Below are 27,328 nucleotides of genomic sequence, written 5' to 3'. Positions count from 1 at the left end.
GCTCCACCAACTTGTTTCCTTCAAAGTCAATCAATTCATAGGCTCCCTTTTTTAAAACTCATTTGACAATAAAGGGACCTTACCACATAGACTTAAACTTGCTTGCCCCCAAGGCATCTTTATCTTGATCGTAGACCAAGACAAGGTCGCCTTCAAAAAAATTTCTAGGATGGACAACTTTATCGTATTGATTTTTTACCCTCTTTTTATGGGCTTCGTTTATTGCGGAAGCATATTGACGCTGCTCATCAAGATGCTCTAAATGAACAAGGCACTCTTCGAGAATAGAATTCTTTGGAATGAGTTAAACAACCAGTTTAAGGGAAGGAATTTCACATTCAACGGGAAAAATAGATTCCAACCCGTAAACCAGTTGAAAGGGAGTAAAACCAGTGGCAGTCTTAACTGACGTTCAGTATGACCAAAGTGCCAGGTACAACATGATGTACCAATTGGATCTAGTTTTTTCAATCCTCCTATGTAGGATGATTTTAAGGGATTTGTTCACGGCTTCAACTTGCCCATTAGCCTGAGGATAATACAAAGATGAATGCACCTGCAAGAAACCCAACTTGAGAGCCAGTTCAGACATCAATTGATTTTGGAAATGACTTCCACGGTTAGTGACAGTCTCTTTATGAATATCGAATCAAGAAATAACTTGATTGAAGAGAAACAAGGCTGTTGTTTCACTGTCATTCTTAAAATTAGGCATGGCCTCAAACCACTTACTAAAGTAGTCTATGGCGACAATGATATACTTGTGATTTCCTGCCGAAGGTGGATTACAAGTACTAAAATCAATGCCCTCACTTCGTGAAAGGACCAACGATGATAACAGGAAAAAGCGGAGCTAGATGTGTGTGCATCTTTTGACCGCCTCAATACAATATTTGAAGATCGAAGTCCAAAAGTAGCCTGCTCACAAATATTTTTGGGTTGTAACAAGCCTAGATGGATGACCACAACAAGCTCAATTGTGGCAATCATTAAGTACTGACTCAGCCTCTTCCAAGGTTAAACAATGCCTAAGGATTGAATCAATCCCACGACGATATAATGTGTCACCTATAATAACATAATTCTTAGCGAGGTGACACAAATTTCTACACTTGTCCTTGGAAAAAGAAGGCGGAGACTTCAAATTATGGAGATATATAATGATATCCCCATACCAAGGATCTTGTGAGGAAATGAGAAATAGATGTTCATCAGGAAAATTTTCATCATGGATGATTTCTTCCTCACAAGGCAGCTTTGATATCAACTTTGCAAATGCTAAATATTTCTTAGATTTAGATGACATGAATTCGAGATCAAATTCTTGCAAGATGACAATCCATCTATTATATTTTCCCCCAATCACTCACATACCAAGAACAAACTGGAATGTATTAACAACTACTAAGATGAATGTTTTTCAAAGCATAATATAATGCTGAAGCCATTGGACATCATGGAAAGCTGCCAAAGATAATTTCTCGATGGGAGAATAGCATAGTTCAGGACCTACCAAGCCTCGGCTCAGATAGAAGATTACATGGTCACATAGGGCATCATCTTCCTGAACCAGAACCATATGAATGGTTGAATTTGCTGCAGCGAGATACAAGAGGAAATCTCTACTATAATCAGGCAGACTCAACATTGGAGTAGAGGTTAATGATTTTTTCAAAGCATCAAAATATCATTGCACGAAATCATCCCATAAAAATGGGACCGATTTCTTAAGAAAACACATATATCCTTTTGTGATCTTTTGGGCATCAGATACCCCCACAACACATTTTTTGGGGCTCAAAGCTCGAGCTTTTGGTCAAATGTATTGTAAAGAATCCACGAAGTATGGGCGCGGAGCGTGAAGTGTATGATTAAGTCATAGGATTTTCTACCCTAAGTTATGTAAAGTAGTATAATGTAATGTTAGCCTACCCATGGTCCGCGGACCATGGGATTGTATAAATAGAGCTAGGCTCTAAATTCTAAAGTAGCGAGAAAGTAGACATGGAGAATCAATAATGTATGCGAGATAGTTCTAGGTCGTAAGTCTACGTCTTGAATCGTAGTAGTAGGAAGAGGCTCTACAGTTGAGTGTGCAGAGGCCTAATAGAGTCCGTAGCTGAGTGCGTAGACCCCTGCAGCTGAGTGCGTAGGGCGGAGTTGAGTTTGTAATCAAGGAAATAACTAATAAAGATAAGTTTGATTCCAATCTTGTGTATTTGTGTTTTATCTTACTTTTTATGCCTTTATACTATTTGATGATCGTGCACACTTATATGAATGCTGAACATTATTAAGAATACTGGGGCTCACATAGATATGTTAAGTAATTGAATAATAAATAAGTAAGGATAAGGAATTAGGGTAATAACTTCATCACTCCGCGATCAAGGTTGCGTGAAGGTAGCATCACAGGTTGCAAGGGATATATAGTTGCACGGATAATGGTGCACGCAAGGTCAAACCACAAACCTCCCTAAAACCATCAGACATCTCTAGGGTGCGAAAACCTAGTTCCAGAACTCTCCCATGCTACCTCGGGTGAATTTCCGAAAGGGCCAGTAAGTTCGGGATTTGTTTGGCTAAATCATCTCCGAACCTGGGTCAGGCCCATACAAGCCAACAAATGGTTCCATTGTCAGGACCAAGATCTGCATAAGGGATGTCTGATGTCATGGCACTGGAATCAAACAAAGAAAGAAATTGAGGAGTGGTTGGACAAAAAAATTCACGAATTCGTGACACAAGAAAACAGGAATCCACGGGTATCCAAAGAGCAGTGGTTGGAGTGCTACTTATATACAGAAATCCATGAGATTTTCTTTGCTTCTTTTCCTTCTTAACTATATGAGTGGATCGCGAAGTTAGCAGACAAACAAGGAAGGTGCAGGCTTGATAAACCAATCACGTTGACTCCAGAATTAGTGTGCAGATTAGAAGCCTCGAAATATAAGATCGTGTGCTATGGACCATTGGCTTGATTGAATTATAGGCAGATTCATCACTAAGTTCGCAGTAGGTATGACCGTCAGCTATAGCGAGGCAGAGCGGCACTTCCTCGAAGGACCGCGAGGTAAATACATCAAGTCTTTGAAAACTTGGATTAAGATGTTACTATGCAAAAAACAGGTTATGAGAATAAATTAATGTTTGGAACTACGCAGAGTGGAAGACCCTATAGAAGCGAAGGTAGCGTAGGGATAGAGAATAGCCCTTTGATTTCACCGTGAAGAGAAAGCGAGGAAGAGCTCACGGAAGTTTCACCGAGAAGCATGGTTTGTATGATAAGGCAGCGAATACCACAATTGCCACATCCACCTACATCGCCACCCGTCTCACCATTTTCACCTCCATCTCCACCCGCCCCACCTCTGCAATCCTCGCAATTTAGTATGGCGAACGCGATCAAACTTCTGGTATTTAGAGGGATAGGAAATTAAGATCCAGATTAGTTTTGGTTCATTGTAAGGGTAGTAGGGGAAGTGCAAGGCATTGTGGATGACAATATAAAGAAGGCTACATTGGTAAGCACACTGCACGATCGCGCTCTAACGTGGTACATCAAACATTCCAATGATCATCCAAACGCAGGAACCGCAAAAATTCAGGTAGCACTGAATAGGGAATTTAGCAAGGAAAAGTCAGAGACATAATCAATTATTGGATTTAAGGAGATGGTGATGCTCCCGGGTGAGACCCCCTGGGATCTAGATTAGAGATTGAAGAGTATGATTTGCGAAGCCAATATGATGTTGATGGATGCACATCATCGCGCCTGGTTTGTAGAGTCGCTATCACCGCATTTAAGGATGGCACTGTCACAACAAAATCTTGCCACACAGGCTAAGGCATTAGAAATGGCAATGAGGTTGCATGAGACCCCTATACAAGATCCTGGGTTGGAAGTCCAGCAAATCCATGTGCAACTAAAAAATTTGTGTTTGGAAATGTAGAGCCTGAAGCAAGACAGGACACCATGGCTGGAGGTGCATGAGGAAGTATGGTGAGTAAAGTGTAAAGGTCGAGGGCATGGTAAGGACCATTGTTTAGTCTTCATGAACTACTTAGCGGCAGGAGGGAATATGCCATTAAGACCAGAGACGCAAGAAGGGCCCAGCGCGGTGCCTCCTTTATGGTGCGTGATCTGTCAGCTAGGAGGAAAGCACAATACAGATAATTATCACCTATTATAGAAGTATACGCAAACGTCCCAGTAGTTGTTCTATAATTTCTGTAGGTCAGTAGGTCATGATGAGAACACCTACAGAAGCTTCAAATTAATGATGGATTGGACCCCTGCCTATAGAATGCAGACCGAAATGCGAGCCCTTGATCTGAATGTAGGGATGGCGCGCACTGGATTTTAGGGGCATGGATGAGGGCGAGGAGGAATGGGACTAGGAAGGGGTCATGGAAAATTGATTTGTTACATTTGCTGAGGGCCCACACACTACACTCGCGATTGTATGAATCCAACGAGAATATCATGTTTGTACTGTACTCAGTTTGATCATGAGACAGAAGACTGCCCTACATTGATAACAAAGCTATGCGGCAAAGGGGTACTCCAGCCTCCCCTGACTCAGAATGTACAAATGATGAGGTTTGAACCATGCGAAGAGGACCCAAATATAAATATAGTACTTAGAAGTTGTATCACGACAGGAGGTGACAAAGGTAAGCAACCTGAAGAGAGTGCGTGGGTTCACAAGGCTGTTGCGAAGGAACCTGAATTTGATTTAGAGTGTGGGAAGGAGACATTCATGGAAGCTAAGAAGAGCTTCACGAAGGCCTCTACTTCAGGTAGTAAGGATCAACTAGAATCAGGGATGGATCCTTCGATGCTCACTACCTTTCTAGAGACATGCATGAAATTGATGCACAACAGCAAAGTGGTAAAAGGACTACAGGAACTGATCACTAGGTGTGCAGGGGCAGGAGAACTGCGCATGGTTCGGAAAGTTAGAAAGCATGCATTGCACATATGGAGGGAAATGAGATTAACTGCATAAATCATAGAATATGAAATGGATCAGGTAATTCTGGATTTAGGATCAGACGCGAATGTATTACCAAAACAGACCTGGGAACGCATGGGCAGGCCCATGTTGTAGTGATCTCCTATTCAATTACGAATGGATAATTAGCAGAAGATCATATCGATGGGGAGACTGCAAGGGATAACAGTGGATATTGAAGGTTCGAGCGCGTTGGCGGATTTTGAAGTAATAGAGATTGTCGATGATAGCAATCCCTATCCTACACTACTGGGCAAATGATATGAAAGGAATCATAAACTTGAAGAAGCACAAAATGATTTTTGAGAAAAAGGCACTACACGTCGTAGTACCACTAGACCCTACTGAAGGAGCGCAATACAATAAACCAGTGCGTGATGAGGATAGTGATTACAATCTCGATTGCATCTATAATATAACTGCGTGAGAACAAGATTGGGTGAATCCAACTACAGATGGTAGGATTTCATGGGAGCGTGAAAGCTCTTGCACATCAGATTCAGATTAAGAGATAGAACAATGGTAGAATCGGCTGCATGAAGTAACAAAACTCAACTGCAATATGATGAGATCACTGCATTGTGTGACAACAGAGGTACACTATCTGCTAGTATATGATGGATTGATAGCGGCGGAGGAATTTCTGAAAAAATTTGAGAGCGCAGTACCAACGAAACAATGGTTTGATGGGCTGAAATGGGAACTGCACGCTACACCTGCAAGATGGTGGAGTACGCAAGGAAGTCTTGAGCACTGGAAAGAATGAAAAACAACGATGCGCCTACGATTTGGAAAACTGTTGGGTGTGGATCCTGATTATCTTCTGTATTCAAAGGTCTTAGCTGGATGTATACCCTAGGAAGATTGTACACCCCTCCATGCGGGGGGGACTTGTCCCCCCCGCGGGGGTTCGAGGGGGCCGATCCCCCCCCGGCTGTGGGGTTTGGGCACAGCACCCCTGAAGCTAAAAATAGATGTAAAGTTGCCTTGTAAAAGTCTAGTAATTTCTAGTCAATCTAGGCCGTTCACTAGACAGATGATCTAACAGTAGAAGTTATGTTTAATTTAGGGTTTTTTTCCCTAGAAGGAAACCCCTCACTATATATGAGGGAATTTTATTGCGTCTATGTATATCTGTATTCTAAGTGAGGAAGAGAGAGAAGATGTAGCCCAAACTGGGTGAACCACGTATATCTGTGTCTCTCTTGTTTTATGCGTTTTCTGTTTTTATATTTCTGCAATATTTTATATGTTCCATTGCTCTATAATATATAATTTTCTAACAAAAACCCCAATGTTATAGATCAATTTGGGCATATCAACCCCAACTTATAGATCGATACTATTAGGGCCCATTAACCCCTAGTGCAGTTGTTACATGCCCTAAAGAAGCTAGTCATCAGAATGTCTCACTTCCCAAGAAATTCCATCACTGAAAACATCCAAAGACTACCTCTAAGAATATCAGCGCAGGTAGGCCTTCATTAGGGTGCAGTACAGTGCAACCCAGTACACTAACAGGGTGCACTACAGTGTAGTCCAGTACACTACCAGGGTGGATTAGCACAGGTAGATACACTACCAGGGTGCACTGCAGCGTAACCAATACACTGTCAGTGTGCATTGCAGCACACTTGGTCCCTCTTTGGCCTGAGCTGGGTGAATTTGAGAAAACTTCTGTGAGGGTCTAAAGATTCCTTATCCATTGGAAGCCTCTATAAGTTTCTCAATGCCACCTGCTCCTTTGAGTTCACATTTGGATGAGGAAGGGAATTAGGAAACATCAATCCCCTATCCCTTCTTCCATGGAACCGATTTCTAAATTTAGAAAGGCATTCATTATCACCATTGATGGCATAACCTCCTTCATTCACCTATAAATAGATCACTCATCTAAGAGATTGGGGACTAAAAAATATTGAGTTGTAAGGACATGCTGGTGATATGAGATTAGAATTGAGTGCAAGTATTGTAATAGTTTTGGAGTGTCTTGCTTTCATGAGGTGAAGAAGGATCGAATTGGAAAGGTGTCACTGGATCGAGCACATATGGGTTGTAATATTTTCTCTTATCAATAAAGTTTTCAAGACTTTTTCCTTATGCTTGTGTTATATGTTAATTCTTTCATATGTATATCATGTTTTCGATTCCATATTATTTATAAGCAATAGATCATTATCATTTTCCTTGATGGATTTTTGTTTCTGTGATTTTGCAGGTACTTTCCAAGCGGCTTAAGTATGGAAAGGAGTAGAAAAATCGGTCAAGGGAGACAAGGAGCTAGCGAAAACTACAAGTAGGTTCCTTTTCTCTCTTGTTTTATCTGTTCATTATAGAAAAGGCTGAGATTACTTTGTCTATTATTTCTAGACCTGCTACTAGATCAAGAAGGTTAGGCGTTTGTCCAAGAAAAATAAATATTTGCGAAACAAATTGGCGACTCTGTTGGGGAATGATTATTCATCCTAGTAGCTTATCAACCTCTTAAGACATTTCTACACACTGTACTTGTCTTCGTTCATTGATTTTAGTCCTATTTCATTGAAAATTGAGTCGAAACTATGACAAAGTTGCCTTCAGAATTGCTTACTGTCATTAGCATAGTCTAATGAAGGACACAGTGTGTTATAGTGCACTTCCCGCATAGGTTCAGTGCGATTCATCGCACTGTCTCTAACTGCTGCCTGTGCTGATCCCTTCAGGGGCAGTTTCCCATCTAGGAACTGAAAGTTTTTGCCAATTTTCTCTTGTTTGAATGAGTTGTTGAATGTCAATGATGTTTTGTCTCTGAAAATATTTTTTCATTTCCTTAGCTAGCCCTACTTTGATTGGATTGATTAAAGTTTTTTTAATGTTTTCTTTGTCATTATCAGTCTATAGTCAAAGTTAGTTTTTGGTCGATTGATCTTTGTCGAAAGAAAGTGTCGTAAAGTCGTCTTTTCCTTCAAAAATTGAATTATCCTAAAGTCTTCATTCATAAAATATCGATTGATTTATATGTGCGTATGATTTGTCTTTTCATTAGAAGTATTGTAATTCCTCATTTCTTTGAAAACAAAAGTGTTGTAAAGTCTTCCTTTCCTTGAAAAGAAATTGTTGCAAAATCGTCATTTTTTATGAAAAGAGATTTTTGATCGATTTTGCATATTTCCTTTTTGTTCATCACAACATTAAGGGATTTGAAAAGAAAAACATGCATTGTGGATTTTAAATTTTGTGAATGCTTGAATGGAATGGTTTAGGGAATTGCATCTAGTTTGTGCTCTTTGTTGATTGATCAAAAAGTACTTGTTTTCTCTATCCCTAGTAGCTAGGATTTTCATTGTTAAATTGAATGGAAAGAATGCTTATCATATTAGTTGCATTTTAGGAATTGCAAACATACATCATGTGGTGAACCTTGAAAGGAAAATTTTAAAGAAGATCAACTTAAAATTTATCTAAATTTACCTAATGGAGCATTGTCACCTAACAAAAAACACTTAAAGGTCTAGGCTAGAGACGTGTTCCAGTGTCGTAAAAAAAAGATGTTGTCACTAATTTGTCTATAATACATCCCGAGTGTGATACCTCATTCCACCTACGTGAGTATATTGTATCTCATCACGTACTTTCGGGTATATAGGGTGGTGTTACAGTACGTAAAGTATATGGGAATGCTCTCACTGTGCGGTTTTTCATTATACAACGCTTATACGGATTGGGCCTCCACATACCTTCGAGTATATATGGGAGGACAACTCTAGGTTGCTATCCATCCTTAGGTAACCAAGTCAGCCGCCTTGTACATTATGATACACCGAACACAACATTCAGGGAGATTTCCTGCTCATACTTCTTGGTTCGCTTGGAGGTATTCTACAGTTCGCAGTTACTTGGTAATCCTTTTGCCTAGATCATCCCTCTTTTGTTTTTGTTATGTTAATTTGATTAAAATAAATTAATTGAGCATGGATAACATCCTCCATGCTCACTCCTTAGTTGATCTTAGGTTGAAACATATGGCGCAAAATTTGGAGTTCACTGATCAAGGAATTCCTTTTGATGGGAATCCTAGTCCTTTTCCTCCTTTTGGAAATATTGGTGCTCCATATATGGCTACATTATCCCTTCCGGGATTTACCATTGGCTTGCCAGTATGGTTGTTTTCAACCTCCTTGGTTCAAAATGTCATGATTTCTCCGCAATCGAGTACACCTCCAATTGGAAAAAATCAACCTCCAGTTGATCCTAAAATTGACCCTTTGCCTTCTTCCTCTTTCCTGGTGAAAGTATTGGTACTAGTAGCTAGGTGGCTAAGAAGAAGAAGAAAGGGAAGAAGAAGAAGAAGAAGAAGAAGCAAATTCAGCAGAGGGGCAACCAAGCAACTATTGCTTTGAATGCAACATCTGGTGAGAAACCATCCGTCAAGCCTCACAAAGTTCGATATCCAAGAAAACTTTGTGTGGGAGTCCATATTCTTTGGAAATTTCCTAATATTCCTCAGATCTTAGAAGAATGGTCTTCCCGTTCACATCACCCTGTGTCATCAATTTCTAGAGATCATGCTATTGACACACCATCAACTAGTGGCAGTAAAGTTCATGGAAACAAAGGTAAAGTTAAGTTTCCTTGTAGGTTATGTGAAGGGAATCATGCCATTCGCCTTTGTCCCTATTTGGATGAAGCCAAAAGAGTGTTGGATAACTGTCCCGCTTCACCACAACCACTTCCATCTGGTTACAAGAAAGTCTCCCTAAGTCCTTCACTAGTTGATGAATTGGCTAACCAATATCAACCGTTGGTCAAACCCACTCTCTCTGAAAGTGAATCCTATGAGTCTATACCCGACCCAAATCAACAGGTTGAGGTAACAGTTGACCCGATTTCACCTTCAGTAAATAGTACCTTTCCTGAAGAGAGTGAATATGATACCCCTTAGGTTCTTTTTGTTTCTTCAGATTCTAATGAGCTTGGGGGCAGTCCTCCTGTTCCATCAAGACAGGAGGAAAATCCTCCAGTTCTCGTAACTCAAGGTGTTAATCCTCCCATTTCTACGGTACCCCATCCAAGTAGCCCAGTGACTTCCTTTGATTGGAACCGACTAGCAGGATTCCACCTTCCTTCTTGTGTGCCTTTCCAAATCATAGTAAAGGTTTGTAATATGATTGTATTTGACAATATTATAGATGAAGGTGCATTAGTGAGTATCCTTTCCTCAACTACTTGGCATGCACTTGGCTCGCCACCACTTGTGCTTGTTACATAGAATCTGTTGGGTTTTAATACAGGATGGGATCCTCCCTCCGCTATTACTTTGGGAGAAAAAATCGTTTATCTGGACGTGATGTTTGTACCAATGGAATCATCCCCACCACGGATTAATTATGTGGTAGCCTGTTCCATACCTACATCAACTGACGATCAATTCAATGATGTTGTACATCATGTATTGGGGGCATTGGACCCGATATTATGATTTGTGATTGAGTTCGAGGACAGTTCCTTGTCTTGTGTTGACCTCATTAAAAAATGAAACCAAGGATATGAGGATAGTTCTTTTACTGTGTCAACCTCGTTAAAAAATGAAACAACTCCAATGAGGATAGTTCTTTTACTGTGTCAACCTCGTTAAAAAATGAAACAGGCTAATGAGGACAGTGCCTGGTCTTGTGTCAACCTCGTTAAAAAATGAAATAGGCCAATGAGTATAGTTTGTTGTCTTGTGTCAACCTCTTTAAAAAATGAAACCAAGGAATATGAGGACAGTTCTTTTACTGTGTCAACCTCATTTAAAAATGAAACAGGCCCGAGGATAGTTCGTTGTCTTGTGTCAACCTCGTTAAAAAATGAAACAAGGAGTTCGAGGAGAGTTCTTTGTATTGTGTCAACTTGATTAAAAAAAAGAAACAGGTCCACGAGGACAGTTCCTTGTCTTGTGTCAACCTCGTTAAAAAATGAAACCAAGGAATATGAGCATAGATCCTTGTCTTGTGTCAAGCTCGTTAAAAAATGAAACAAGGAATTAGAGCAGAGTTCCTTGTCTTGTGTCAAGCTCTTTTAAAAATGAAACAAGGTCCCCTGGAGCAAAGTTCCAAGTCGAGACTTTGAGTAGACCTTGTAAAGTTCCAGTCGAGTCTTTCACTTGATCTCGTAAGCAAACCTTCATTCCATCCCCCTGATAACCACGAGTAGTCTACTTAGGTGAATGTAATGAAGTTTGGGGGGCATGCACCTAGTGGAAAAGTTAAGTTTACCTGTAGGTTATGTGAAGGGAATCACCCCATTCACCTTTGTCCCTATCTAGACGAAGCCAAAAAGGTGTTGGATAACCGTCCTACTTCACTGCGACAACTTCCATCTGGTTACAGGAGACTCTCCCTTTCATCATGCTGGGGGCATGTAAACCAATCTCAAGCATAGTTTTTCGTTTCAAGCTTGTGTAAAAATGAAACTGAATCCAAGCATAGTTTTTTCGTTTCAAGCTTGTGTAAAAATGAAACTGAATCCAAGCATAGTTTTTTCGTTTTAAGCTTGTGTAAAAATGAAACTGAATCCAAGCATAGTTTTTCATTTCAAGCTTGTGTAAACATGAAACTGAATCTAAGCATAGTTCCCTATGGTTCAAGCTTGTGTAAAAATGAACCCATTTCCATTTTTAACCCTTGTGATTGCCATTCTATTGGCCTTTTCTATCAAATGAACCTTGGTTGTTTTCATCCCATTGCCACCATCCCTTTGGTCGATCATAAGCTTTCACTTGGTTCTTTACCCTTTTTGAGGAATAGTTGCAATGAATGGTCTTATTATCCAGCATCTTCACATAAATCAACATGTTTTGAGAAGTTCCAACATCAATGGAACCAGTTGCTATGCTAGACACCACTCGTTCCTCAAAGCGGAGTCCTTTTTAAGCTCTTTTCAGACTCTCTAAACATGAAAATATTGTCGAGTGTGTGTCCTTTCCAGCTCGATAACGGATTGGAAACGACATCTCTCTTGTATTCTTTTATGATTTTTCGGACTTGAGAGATTATTTTAAGAAAAAGAACTTGTGGAGTTTCCTTTTCGTCCCTTTTCAAAATCTCTAAACATGAAAAGTACCAAGTTGTATTTGTCGTTAAACTTGTTAAAAACATCAAATAGCGACAAAATTTTCCATCTAGAGAAGGTCGAGTTTTACCTTCTCTAGACTCGTTAAAGCATCAAATAGCGATGGATTCGCCCGAAGGGTGAAATTGTACACCAAGCATATGTTATCAAGCTTGATAAAAAATAAAGAGGTTCTGGTCAGCAATGACTGGGGAAAATGGGAAAAAGCCGAGAAAACTTTGTGGTAGAGAGTCACTCTTGAACATGACACTTTCACCTCGTCACCGTGACTGTGTGGGTTGGGTCATTCAGCTTGATGGTTATCACACTGTTGGTCTATCATACCATCCATTACTTTGTTTTGGGTCAATGCCACCAATTCATCTTAGTGTTGCCAATATGTTCAAGAGAAGTCATTCAGTTCAAACTTCATCCTTTGCAATATCGTAAACCTTCATTTTCATGACCGCCATTCTTGAACCTTGTGTCCTCAGTCGATTCTCATCTCCAAAATCATTTACCTCATTTTGTGTGGTAGATGTGGGATACATCAAGGCCCTCCTGTGACAAGTTGCTTCTTCTCGACATCAACACATCATCCAAGAAGTTAACTTAGAAACACCCTTTCAGTACCTAGAAGATTGCATGCATCAATGGCAGGTTTCTCGCTTCCGGCGATAGGTTGACATCAATGGCCTTTGACAGAAATAATTTTTATGGTGTTCGACAACAAATCATTTATTCACACCATGTGAAATATATTGTAGTACCTTGAGGGTCATCATCATTATCGATGATTCCTCTTGCATCTATTAATAGCTTACATCATTGGCTGGTAATCAGACGATGTCTTTCCATGTTCGACTTCAAAACATCTATTCACATGGTTAGACTTGTACTTGAGCAAAAGATTGAATGAGATTGAAAACCCCAGATCTAGTTTCATCCATCTGGGCTACGATATTTTCAGGAGTACTAAATCAAATGTACAATGGCCTTACATTCATGGTCAACCATTCATGGGTCTATATCTGTAGACAAATATATTTGTACATGTAATTGATGAAGGTCGCCTTTCGTTTCGAAACCTCCTCTTCTCGTGATAAAGAATTTCACCTGACATATATATTTACGACTTCACGCTTTAGGGGGCAACTGTTATAGATCCATTTGGGAATATCAATCCCAACTTACAGATCGACAATATTAGGGCCCATTAACCCCTAGTGCAGTTGTTACATGCCCTAAAGAAGTTAGTCATCAGAATGCCTCACTTCCCAAGAAGTTCCATCACTGAAAACATCCAAAAACTACCTCTAAGAAGATCAATGTAGGTAGGCCTTCAATAGGGTGCAATGTAGTGCAGCCCAGTACACTAACAAGGTGCATTGCAGTGTATCTCACTACACTACTAGGGTGGATCAACGTAGGCAGATACACTACTAGGGTGCACTGCAGCGTAACCAATACACTGTCAGTGTGCATTGCAATGCACTTGGTCCCTCTTTGGCCTGCGCTGGGCGAATTTGATCGAACTTTCGTGAGGGTTTGAAGATTCCTTATCCATTGGAAGCCTCTAGAAGTTTCTCAATGCCACCTGCTCCTTTGAGTTCACATTTGGATGAGGAAGGGAATTAGGAAACATCAATCCCATATCCCTTCTTCCATGGAACTGATTTCTAAATTTAGAAAGGCATTCATTATCACCATTCATGGCATAACCTCCTTCATTCACCTAGAAATAGATCACTCATCTAAGAGATCAAGGGCTAAAAAATATTGGGTTGTAAGGAGATGCTGGTGATATGAGATTAGAATTGAGTGTAAGTATTGTAATAGTGTTGGAGTGTCTTTCTTTCATGAGATGAAGAAGGATCGAATTGGAAAGGTGTCACTGGATAAATTTTTCAAGACCTTTTCCTTATGCTTGTGTTATATGTTAATGCTTTCATATGTATATCATGTTTTTGATTCCATATTATTTATAAGAAATAGATCATTATCATTTGCCTTGATGGGTTTTTGTTTCTGTGATTGTGCAGGTACTTTCCAAGCGGCTTAACTACGGAAAGGAGCAGCAAAATCAGTCAAGGGAGACAAGGAGTTAGCGAAAACTACAAGTAGGTTTCTCTTCTTTCCTGTTTTATCTATTGATTATAGAAAAGGTTGAGATTACTTTTTCTGTTGTTTCTAGACCTACTACTAGATCTAGAGGGTTAGGCATTTGCCCAAGAGCACTAAATATTCCCGAAACACCTAGTTAGTGATGAGAACCGATTGTAAGAGGCAAAATAACTTATGCGCACACCTTTCCTGATGGGTGTAGACTTGTGACATGCAGCTTGCCCCAACACACACCAAACTCAGAATAGAAAGTTAGAACAAGACATAGCAGCAGAACAGGTGAAGCACGCTACTAATTATCCTCGGAGAAGCATTTGATAGAGTGTGTGAAGTAATGAATAGAGTACACCAGGTGTGGTGGACAGACTGGGACCTGCACGTTCCAACGGTCTAATGGGCCTATAGGACAATGTGCAAAACCTTGAGCGTGAAATCAATCCCAAGGTTGCGAAACGAAGGAGGGACTGTAATCTCTGAAGAACCTGCATAAAGAAATCCGCATAGAATAGTACCTACTGAAGGGACAATGCGCGAAGCCCAGAAAGAAGAAATCACACAGCTATGCGAGATTGAGCACGTAAGACTTCAAGAAGCTATTTGGCAAGGGAACCAAAGACTTCATGAACTTGAAAAGGATCAGGTATTACTAAAAAAGAAAAGTATGTTGATGGACGCAGAGATCAAGAAGTTGGAAAAGGAAATAAAGGAAGCTTTTCTCGTCGAAAAGCCCAGGGTGGTATAGTAGGATGTCCACACCCATAGTGATAAATGGAAGGAAGAGCACCGGGAATTAACTGGTCTGTTGCCATGGCTTGGACCATATATCGCATAACGTAGAAATCCAGAAAGTGCACTACGACGAGTAGAGCGCATGGCGAGGACAATGGAGGAGTTTTTGCGGACTATCTGGAGGGGTGAAATAGAGATCCGCAAAGGTGGTGTGACTACCTGACTTGCCATCGAAAGAAAAGTATCACTGCTCCAGGCAGTTGAAAGAGAGCGTGGGACTATAAAACAACCTGTTTGGGAACTGCGCGAAAACGGAGGATCATTCAGAGTCAGTATGTCACAAGGTTCGTGCCCACGCTCAAGAAGGTGCGCTACTGTGTGGATAGACTGGGAAGTGACTGTTGGTGTCACTATTCATGATGAGATGTCTGAATTAAGGCAAAAAGGAGCAGGCGGCAGGAAATTAAGAAAACAGTTATGGGCCAGATTTTGGCAAATTTGCCGCCAAGGGAGAATTGATGGTCCAATTTTGGGGGGAATGGTCACATTCCAATTCAAAAAGTGCTATAAAACCCCAAGGACTAGCCACAAGACAACACTTGGTCATTTGAGATTTGAGCAATCACAGAGTGTTGAGCACCGAGCAATCTTAGAGTCTTTGTGTGCACGACATAATATATCTAGTGCAGACATGATGACTGCTACTAGGCCAGGTGTGGGCTTTGTAGAAGAAACTATTGGTGAGACCGCACACCATATGGTCCACGATGATCCTGAAGATATGGGGGGTGCACTGGAAATCTAGAAATCACCACGGACGCCAAGGCAAAAAAATCACAAATAGATAATGGGGCCAGCTCGCATGTCCCCAAGAAATCCGCAGTTCGGTAAACTATCCATGGAAGAGAAGGGCAATGCCATCACCATTGAATTAGAGGAGGAGGAGGAGGACTTACAGGACCTAATTGATGAAATAGAGAAAGGAGAAACCATGGAGGAGGAAATCCCACGGATGCAGTTCGCAGCCAAGCTACCCATGTATGTCCCTCTGCGAAAAGGGAAAGCTAGAGTACCAAAGGACCTAGAGGCCACGAAGAGTGCGCTCCAGACCCCGCTCCTCCCTTATGGTATTACCTTTGAGGATCCACTCCTAGGCCATGTACCTACCCTCAAATTTGAAGATTGGGACCTCGCAGATAGCAAGAAGTTCCCACATTTAGCAATGGAGAGCCTGATGATACAAAATTCAGAAGGGCCAATTATTACTTTGGAACCACGGAAATGGTTGCATGGCTTGGATAAGGTCAGGTTACTTCATCTGCGATGGATACCCCATTTTCACCACGCGCCCATCATCATTTCCGTCATCAGGAAGCTACTTTTCCTGGTCATAATGGGTATTTATGGCTAGAGGAGCCTATTCCCATCACGGCTGATGTTATCCATAGAATTTCTCGGCTTCCCTATAAGGGAAAGGACCTTGTGATGATGGTAGGAAAAAGTAGCAACTTGGATCTCGCATAAGCCATGAAAGCTAAGTACAAGTTGGAGAAGAAAAAGCGGGGCTATGCAATCCCTAGCATCAAAGATAAAGGGGTGTGTGTAGCCACCTAACTCCTGGCTGGAAAGTTGATGAGAAAATGCTGCGCCGATGAAGTACCAATGTCGGTGGTTGCATTTGATGAGCAGTGCACGGAGGGAGTCCAGTTCAACTGGGCTAAGTTCCTTTGCGAGGAATTTTTTATCAATTGCAAGGAGGCCCAAGAGCAAGGTAAGACATTCCACTACGTGTGGTTGCTCTTATCCATTTTTTTTGTAGTGGGAGAACTATCGAAGGACAGTCAGTGCCTGAATATTCAGTGTGACTTACTTGAGGCCGCAAAGTATGCTTTTCTCTGGGCCACCAAGGATGCGAAATGGATTCGTGAAACCAAGGTTTTTTGGGTTCTTATGGAGGTGAGCATCCAGATGTGGATAAATAGGAGGCCACAATTTTCCCCCACTGTGTAAACTATTTTGCAGAGCTTTGTAGACTTCAAATAGGACATGCACAACATTTATGTCTAGGCACGAAATGATCTGGTGTAGCAGTGGACAAAGCTCCCGTTCATCGCCACTGATGACATGATCTTTGTGGTCTTAGAGACATGGCCTCCAGAGTGGCGCGCCCCAGATCTGGCAGAAGTAGAAAAGGAAGCAACTCAACAGAAAAAGGAGGATGCTAAGCTTCCCGTGACACAGCTAGCTGAGAAGAGGTGCAAGGAAAAATGGCAGCTGAGGCAGCTGTGAAGCAGAAGATGACTGATGAAACAGCAGTAGAAGCGCAGACAACAGAGACCACAACAATGCTGATAGAGGAGGGCCATGAGAAGTATGCTGGGTATGAGGCAGAAGAAATAGACCTAGCAGAAGAGCGCGCGGACCCAGAAACCCCATCGCATCAACTGAAACAACCGTGCATCTCTGAGAGATCAGTTCCAAGAAAAAAGGTCAAGGTGTCAAAACTGGCCATAGACCCGATCACGCTAATAGAAGGTGACCTTTATGACATCGGAGAAATGGTTCGCGATGTCACTAGGACACGTTCCAAGAAGTGATGATGGAGTAGAAGACTCTATTGGGGGTGCTAAGGGTGCAGTTTCGGGAACTATAGGTGCGACCCCCATAGGAAGGAACCATGGCCACATATGTCGCAGTGGGCACATCAGCGGCAGAATAGATGCTACGCACAAGAATGGCCAACACTATCATGTTACTAGAAGGCGCGCTAGCAATAGCCAATGAAGTCGACTGGGCTTAAACTTGGTTGCCCTTTCGCGCAAGACACTGTACTAGTTACAGGATGGGATCACAGCTGAGCTTTGCGCCAGGGAAGGTCGCGCGCTACAGATACTAAGTGAACAAATTATTAACATCGAACAGATCAGCCTACAGTGTGATGAACTGGTCATGTAGAATCAGGGATTGGAATAGTTGGTGGAAAATGATTGTAGAAGCGTCCCGGAATTGGCCATCCTGGTAGATCTACGAGTAGCAGAGCGGATCCATAAGATGGCAACTAGAGTCCACAAGGCCAGAGAAAAAACGAACAAGGTTCAGCTGGAGCTGAATCTATAGATTGTCGAGCTACAGTTGAAGGCGCAGCCTTCCACACCCCTGGAAGTTAGAAATCAGCGTGCTAGCACTATCCAAACAGGGCTGGAGGAAATTGGATAGGCAGTACAAGACTGTACCGGTATGTTGGTTCAAACTTTAGGCATTCTTACATCCTTGTAGGATGATCCTAACATACAACACCTGGAAACAGAGGCACACGAACTACAAGAGCGGTATGACAGTGTCTGAGGGATTGTGCAGATAGTCGTCCTCACTCAATGGCTCACAAAAATGTAGCAAGCAAGGGCACTAAAGTAGAAGGTGGACGACGTGAGATAGAAAGAAGCAGTTCTTAAAGCGCGCGTCCAACTATGGATTGATGAAGCCTTCACCATTACGGCAGATATTGAAGGTAAACCCGCACAAATGCAAGGGGTATACGTGCTCAGGCAGGCATGTGAGCCTGCTAACGAAGCTTCAAAGGAACGCCTGCAGCATGTACAACAAACAGAAGAGCAATGCGTCGTGGACCTCCGAGCAACACAGGACTTGCTAGATGGACTCCACGCCAAGATCGCCGCACTGATTGAGTGACTCAAGGGTGAGTCACGATGTTTGTGTTGGGGGCCTTTTGGGCATTGGATACCCCCACAGCATGTTTCTTGGGCTCAAATCCCTAGTTTTTGGTCAAATGTATTGTAAAGACTCTGTGAAGTACGGGTGCGGAGTGCGAAGTGTATGATTGAGTCATAGGGTTGTCTGCCCTAAGTTATGTGAAGTAGTATAATGTAATGTTGGCCTACCCATGGTTCGAGGACCATGGGATTGTATAAATAGAGCAAGGCTCTAAATTGTAAAGTAGTGAGAAAGTAGACATGGAGAATCAATAATGTACACGAGATAGTTCTGGGTCGTAAGTCTACATCTTGAGTCATAGTAGTAGGAAAAGGCTCTGCAGATGAGTGTGCAGAGGCCTAGTAGAGTCCACAGCTAAGTGCGCGGACCCCTGCAGCTGTGTGCGCAAGGCGGAGTTGATTTTATAATCGAAGAAAGAACTAATAAAGATAAGTTTGATTCCAATCTTGTGTATCTATGTTTTATCTTACTTTTTATGCCTTTATACTGTTTGATGATTGCGCACACTTATATGAATGCTGGACATTATTAAGAATACTAGGGCTCACACAGATATGTTAAGTAATTGAATAATAATGAAGTAAGGATAAGGAATTAGGGTAATAACTTCATCACACTGCGATCAGGGCTACGCGAAGGCAACATCAAAAGCTGTGAGGGATAGATAGCTGCATGGAGCCACGCGCACATAGGGTCAAACCGCAAACCTCCCTAAAATCATTAGACATCTTTAGGGTGCAGAAACCTGGTTCCAGCACCCTCCCATACTACCTCAGGTGAGACCTCAGTCTGCGCACCGCGGACTGTTGCCGAAAGGGCCGGTAGTTTCGGGATTTGTTTGGCTAAATCATCTCCAAACCTAGGTCAATCCCATACAAGCCAACATGATCTCGACATAATTGGCTATAAATATCCTCACGGAATTTTCTTGTCCTTGGAGACTTTGAAGTTGACGTATGGAAGATGGGGGAGGCAACTAAACTATTGCCTCAAGCTTGAAGGGATTGACACAAATCCCCTCCATTGACAGGATGAATCCCAACAACCAAATGGATGTGACTGCAAAAATTCATTTATTTGGATTCAACCGGATTCTATAAAAACGACACCACTAAAAGATCAACAGAAGATTCTTAGGATGATCAATTCTCTTTCAATAACAAGCAGCTAAATCATCCAAATATGCTTCGATAACATGCTTGATGTCGTGAAAAACATAAGACATGCCCACTGAAAAGTGGCTCCAACATTTTTGAGGCCAAAAGGCATATTTTTGTACGAAAACATACCCCAGGGACAAATAAAAGTTTTCTTGTGTTGATCGTGTGGATGGATAGTAATTTGATTATAACCAGAGAATCCGTCCATGAACGAAAAAAATTCATTACCCACACATTCATCAATAATTTGATCAATAAAGGGCATGGGGTAATTGTCTCTTAGAAAAGCCTTTTTTAGGTCCCTAAAGTCAATGTATACTCGAATTGTTCCTTTATTTTTGTATATGGGGACTGGGTTAGAGACCCACTCACTTAAAGGAACAAGGTATATCAAACTCACCTTTAGCAGCTTCTCGACTTCAGCTTTGATAGCCGCTGCTTTTCTAGGATCGACCGGTCAAAGTTTTTGATGAATAGGTTTAGCATTTCTATACGTCTTGATGTCATGCTAGACTATAGATGGATCTATTCTAGGAATTTCCTTATAAGAGCAAGCGAACACATCACGAAACTCTTTGAAGAGATTAGTATAAGTTTGAATTTCTTCAGGGGAATAGTCAGCTCCAATGAAGACATTTTCAATAATGTTAGGATTCCTAGAGATGTTCAACGGTATAGTTTGTGAGATAACAGACACGTTACCCTCGTCAAAAAACTATGCTGGGGCCAAAGGGTTTAAAACTACATGAAAATCACTAGTAGAAGGACTGGACAAACTTGACTCAACTTCCCGCAAATTAGGGAGGAAATACGAACGATGATGCAAGTCATCCCATGGTCTATCAACACCCATCATTACTTCTAGAATTGCTTCTTCAGATGGCAAGACAACGTCTAAGAAATCTTGAGTTGAAGTTGAATCGAGGGTCTAGGCTGGAGCCACATCTCCATCGAGCTCCTCTTGTGAGAAAGGAGTAGGATCGAAGTCAGCAGAGTTAACAATAGACTGATAAGAAATTTCTGCTGCAGACATAAGACATGCCATTCCACCTACTTTACCTTCATCTAATGTGGTGGTAGATGAGGGTAAAGGCCAAGGGTCCAAGAAATAATGAGTTCGAAAGAAATCTCTTTGAGGTCCCTTGGAGGATGAAATAGCATTAATTCTAGCTATAGGTGAAGGAAGATCAAAAGTACCCATTAAGGAAGAGTACATTCCAAATCCTAAATTCTCTATAGATTGCCTAGGATTTTCCACTAATGGAATAGTAGACTTAGAAGATGCGTGGCAGTCACCCTAAGAATAATCCATCTGATCAACCTTTGCCATTCTCCCTTTATGAGAAAAAAAAGGGATGCAAAATAATGATGATACAATGGAATCCATCTCATAAATCTAATTCCTGCCTAAAAGAAGGTTGTAATCTAGATTCGCATTAACTATTTCTACCTCAATATTTGCCACCTTTCCCCCAACATAGATGGGAAAGGCTGGAATAATCCCATGTGGCCTATGAGAATGACCATCAAATGTCATCAATAGAGTAGGTGAAGGAATAGATTGAGGCAATCCAATGGACTTCCAATATGACATGGACATCACACTTGTGGAAGCTCCCTCATCGATAATAGTTCAAAGATATTGGTCTTTCAATATGTAGACTTTATCCAGAAAGCCATATGATGCGGGAGTCTCTTTTTGACGTTTGACATATCAAATGTAAGCACAAGAGAAATTTTTGGATCAACTTCTCTGACTGCAGAGACTAATACACTCCTTTGAGAGGGGCAAGACTAGAGTACCTCTAACGATGGCATAGCACAAGGACTCTGAGCAAGATCTTCTACAATCAAGTAGCTTTACGCTTCCCTAACATTAGGGTTGATGGTTGAGAAATTTGCAGAGCCTTTCAGCATCTAAGGTATAGACTCAACAGAGGGCCTCTCAATATGAAGTGGCTCTGAAGCATCGAAAGCAGACTTACCCTTAAATGACTCTGATTCAACGTAATCACGTGATCATGCAATGATGTCGATATGTGAATTCATCATGTAGACATTTGATGTATTATTCCCTTCCTAGTTGCCCCTTGGGGGGGTACCAGTACTAGATTTCGCGCTAGCAAGTAATTGCTGCCCTTGAGGAAAAGTGTTTGTGAGGACATCGTGGGAGATAGAAGACCCTTGCTAAACTAATAAGTGCTGAGCATCTTGGATCTTAGGTCAGAGATGAGTTAAATGATCTCCATTGCATAAATTGTATGGAAATTTTACTTTTTTCTTAGACTCTTTTATACCCCCACCGACGTCATTACTGGGTTTGTTTGCATTTCCTGCCCCATCCTGGTTCTTTTTCCTACCTCATCCTTTCTTCTTCCCATTGGATTGTTAGTTTCGTTTGGGGTTAGAAGTTTGGAAGGAATTTATAGATGTAGGTTGAGAAGGTGTAGTTACAGACAGCGATGCCTACATAGAAGAAGCAGTTTTTAAAGACAACTACTGCAATTGATTTAGTAGGTTAATCGTGTTAGCATCGATCAACCCGACTAACTCATTGGCATGGGGACCTAGGTTCTCCTTGGCTATGTCAACCTTGGACCTAGGAGCATCAAGTAGAATTTTTTGAAGAAGCCCAGATTGAGAATATATAAGTTCTAACTGCTGAGCCCTAAAAGTAGCCTGCTCTTTAGTGAACACACCGAAGAGTGACATGTCCTTAGAGATCTCGGGTTGTAAAGATTTAAGAAAAAATTCAAGAGGGAATTCTTGTCGAATATCAACTTTAATGAGCCCCTTCCTTCTCCTCCATTTTTGGATGTGATACGAAATGTGGGTTGCCTGATCTTGGTGAAAATTAGCCAAAAGCTCAATTCCAGCATCATAGTGGACATCCAACTGAAAATAGTTCAAAACGATGGTAGCCAAATCACTGAAAGCGGCGAAATTTTCCCCTGGAAGTTCAATGTACCACTTGGCTGCGTTTCTAGTTAGTGTACTTTGGAATAATCTCAACGTGTTTGAATCATCTATCAGGGAGTTTGACTCACACCATAAGTGGAAAGTGCTTACAGGGTCACCCGAATCTTCACCAGTCTTGCCTTCAAATTTAGGTATATCTAAGGGAAGTTTGGTTGGGACTGGTGGCCAAACCGATTTATATCTAATCAGATCATTAGTCAATTTAGAAAGATCTGGCAAGTTTAACATTGCCAGGAAAGGTAGTTGCAGAGGACCTTGAGGATTCCACCTACTATGGGCCGAACTCCCAACGTTATGAAAATAATGCCTTGGATTTATGAAGGCACCAAGTTGCCTAAAGTAACTCGTAGACCCAACTGAATCATAGGGAGCTCCTTGTGGTCCTGAAAAAACAGGAGTTTGACCAACTCCTACCGAAAAATTTCCGTAGCCAGTAAGATTTCCCCCTAGGGAGGTGTTAAAAGGAGCAGAGAGACCTTGGTAAGGGTTCCATGCATTAGCATAGGGATAAAAGTTCTAGAATGAACTGATAGAAGAATATGACATATTCCCCTATTGGCCAAAATAATATTAATTCCCGGCTCCTAACCCACTAACTGTAGGGTTTGTCCAACCTTTAAATGGATTATAAATTTCACTTGTAGAGGAAAAAGGTTTTGGCTTGATGGGCACTCACCTAGGTTCAGCATTAGTCAACCAATAAAATCCCTACACTACTGGCCCTTTCGGCATCAACCCGCACAACATGGATTTAAGTCTCACCCGAAGAAGTATGGGGGGGATGAAAGAACCAAGTTTCCGCACCCTGAGATGGTTGTGATGTTGATTTTACACTTTAACTCTGCCATCGTGTAGATTTATAAGCCTTTAAGGCTTATCAATGTACTTCTTTATTAGCCTTCCAGAACCTCTGCTGATCTGATATGATCATATATTAAATACTGATATAGAGTTGATTTAACCAGTACTGAATTGACTGAAAATCGAAAGCATGGAAAATGAGGAAAAATATTGGAGCAGAACACTTTATGATAGATGATAAACCATAAGAAAGATGCAAAAGAGAAGTATAAAAAATGAAAACATAGATATACCAGACAACGATATTGATTACAGGGCTTTTCCCTAATGGACTACGTCTCTGAGTCCGCTTTCAAGATGGGCGATCGTTTTATTAGGAATGCGAAGAAGTGTATTACACAGTGATTTAGTCAGACTAAACTTGCACACAAGAAATTCTAACCTCTGTCATCAGATAGCTCTCTACACAAGCTTTCCAACACCACTTACAGTTTCCAAATCCGACTCCCGATGCTCCCGAAACTCAAAAAACAAAATCGCTTCTATCCCTCCAAAACCTGCATACAAATTCTGAAAAGCACTCCTCTTTGTCTTCAATGAAGAATTCTACCTTTATAGGCTTCATGGTTCATAAAAACCTCCCTGGCTAGTTTTGGGATGCATCAGCTGACTTCTAGGGTTGAATAGGTTAAGTTTAGGGTTTGTTTAGCCACCTTAGGCCTAGTCATGGTGGTCGAATTAATTATAAAACCAATTTTACAAACCAAACCCAAAAATGACTTTGTAAAACCTTAAAAACGGCAAACAGATTCTTAACCAGGTGGAGGTTGGACTATTTCCATGTCAACATCTAACTGACTACGGTTAACACCTTGACAGTTCTGGATGACAGCGCGGCTGACGGTGACTTGGTGGTCACATGGCACTGGTTCCGACACTATTTACTGCGCGGTTAACTGCCCGCAGCTTGAGACTGGCAGTTACAATGTTCATATATTAACAATTCTTGTGCGGTTTCCAACTGGCGGTTAACTCAACCCCGATGGCTAACTTCACAAAAGTCACATGGTCCTCCACTGTGGTCTCCTACCCGCGCAGTTAGGACGGTGTATTATTTGATTTGCAATGTATTTTGCATTGTTTTCACATTTGATTTGGCTGAGGACGATAAACATAGGTTTATAGGATTGTAAGGGTTTAGAATTAGGTTTTTTGGATAGGTTTAGAGCTAGGATTTGTAATGTATTTTGAATACATAGGAATAGCTTAGGGTTTGGTAATGGATTTTGATGTGTAGAATAGGATTTGAACATGGTTTTAGAAATAGGTTAACTGCATAGAATTCTTAGGGTAACAAAGATGAATAAGATATCTTAGGAATTTAGGGTTTAGGTCTAGGCATAGGTTTAGGTTTCGTTTAACTTTTCAAGATCCATGTCGACTTTGCATAGCAACATCGGCGAAACTAAAACCTTTACCAGACAATCGAACTTGGTACAACCTTATGGTCTCCATGCAACATTCGTCAACTTTGCACGATGATGACCATCACATCTTTGAAACTGACACTGGTAATGACGACAAGACTATGTCATCGACCAGGTACTTTAACTCGAACCCTTTTACAGAATCAACTATATTAACCATAAATCCTGCAAAGTCGAATGAAAAAACACATGTTGTCAACCAAACCCTAACGGAACTGTCGATGACATAAGTTGATAGCCAGGTACAACACCACATCAACTGAACGCCATGAAACCATAACATTACCTGAAAAACCTGATCATAACAAACACTGTCGATCTGTCGAAACTGAACTGAAATGGTGACGAAACTGAATGACACTGAACGACACTTTGAACACTTGTGTATTTGGATCGATGGAACCTTCAGATCATTCCTCTCCACTTGAAAGCTTTTGGATCACAAAAGTTTGACTAATGAAATAGTCGAGGAGGGTAGAACTCGCTCTCTTTCCACCTTGACCTGACGATGTACCAATGCATTCGATCAATCACCTACATGCAATGACCCTGATGATGCTGACTATGATACATTTTGATTTGGTGACCTGTTTCTTCCATCCACAGTATTTACAATTTGCGACGATGGGTAAGCAACCTGTTATCAACATGGCAATTAGATTCTTTCCATAAAGAATCATGAGTTAGTGATTCAGAAACATCTTTGAAAACAGTGTTTGTAGAACTTTGTTCAATACATTTGATGGGTATTAACAATCTACTTTCTGGAATAACTGAAATATTCAAAGATTCCTTTGATTTTGATTTCATCTCAATTACTTGACTTGATTTACTTTCTTGTTGACTGATTACTAAGTGAATTTGATGCCCATAACTCATCTAGCTGTGATGTAAAGACTACTGCAACTTAGTTTGATTATGAAAGTATCTAAGTAATTATTGATTTACTTGAATTACTTTGTCTATTAACTGATATTTCCATTGACTAACACTTTTAGTTAATGCATTAGTTTTCAAACCTTGGTAAGGAAATTTTAGATCTGCTTTTGAAAATTCTTTGTCATGAAAACTTATAGACTTCCTCTCCTCTTGACGAGAGGCTTCATTACTTCTAAAAGCATGAAATGATGATGCAATACTAAAGAAATGTGACACTAACTTTTCCCAATACTAACCTGCACCCTTGAAACTGAAAATAAACATACCATCTAAAACAAGTCTCTGATTAGACTCACATGTACCATTCCCTGCAATACACTATTGATGATGATAGCTTCTATAATTCAGTTGAATGAATGAATTCTGATTCATTATGTCTTTAAGAAGATGTTCGTAGGACATTAAATGTATCTCATGTTGCTTATCCTGTTCGTGAATAAGACTTCTTGGAAAAGAATTAACCACCTTAACCAGTTGATCTATAAACTGAATCTCGCATCTCGAACAATAAACCTGATGTTGTTCCTTAATAACCATGAGTACATATTTACTTGAACATATAAACTACTTAACATGATTTGAAACAGTTAAATCCAAGTTTGATTTGAATTCTCTGGCAATGAGAACAGGTAGGTCTTTCCTTCTAAACGATTGTTGATTTCTTTCTCTTCGAACTGTTCCCCTTACTATCTTTGGATTCTCTGTTTTCCATCTCATTGAATGACTGAGATGACAACTTGAATGGTCTACCACCTGATTTAATATGTATGGCTTGAACACACACCTCGTCAAAATCATCAAGATTAAACATTAATAAAGTATGTTGTAAATATTAATGTAAACTGCCAATATATTTTAACAAAGTTTCTCGTGTATCCAATGAAATACCAATCGCCAAAGATTTCTTCCTAAATTCCTGAGTAAACTCCTGAACACTCTACCCTTTACCTTGCCTCAGATGCTACCAATAAATAACAGCTTGCTGCATGTATCGTAAAGGATAGAACTATTTCCTAAGAGCTTTCAAAAACTTAGACCATGAAGAGATAACTTTTCCTGTACGCTTAACATCTAACTGAGTTTTGATTTCCCACCAGATTAAAGTTGTTCCCTTCATTCTAAGTGTAGCTAACTGAATTTTAGTTTTATCTTTAGAAATGTTATGAATGCGACAATACACTTCTAACTGCTTTAGCCAGTTGTCTAACTTTTCAGGGTTCATTTCACCATCATAAATAGGTAACTCAAATTTAACATCAAGTTTCAAAAGAGATGATTTCTTATGTTT

This window comes from Pinus tabuliformis, chromosome 1_2 (assembly GCF_031772625.1).
Source record: "Pinus tabuliformis cultivar Carrire ecotype Pingquan chromosome 1_2, CPIR1, whole genome shotgun sequence".
NCBI lineage: Eukaryota > Viridiplantae > Streptophyta > Pinopsida > Pinales > Pinaceae > Pinus > Pinus tabuliformis.
This window is presented reverse-complemented; position numbering follows the sequence as displayed.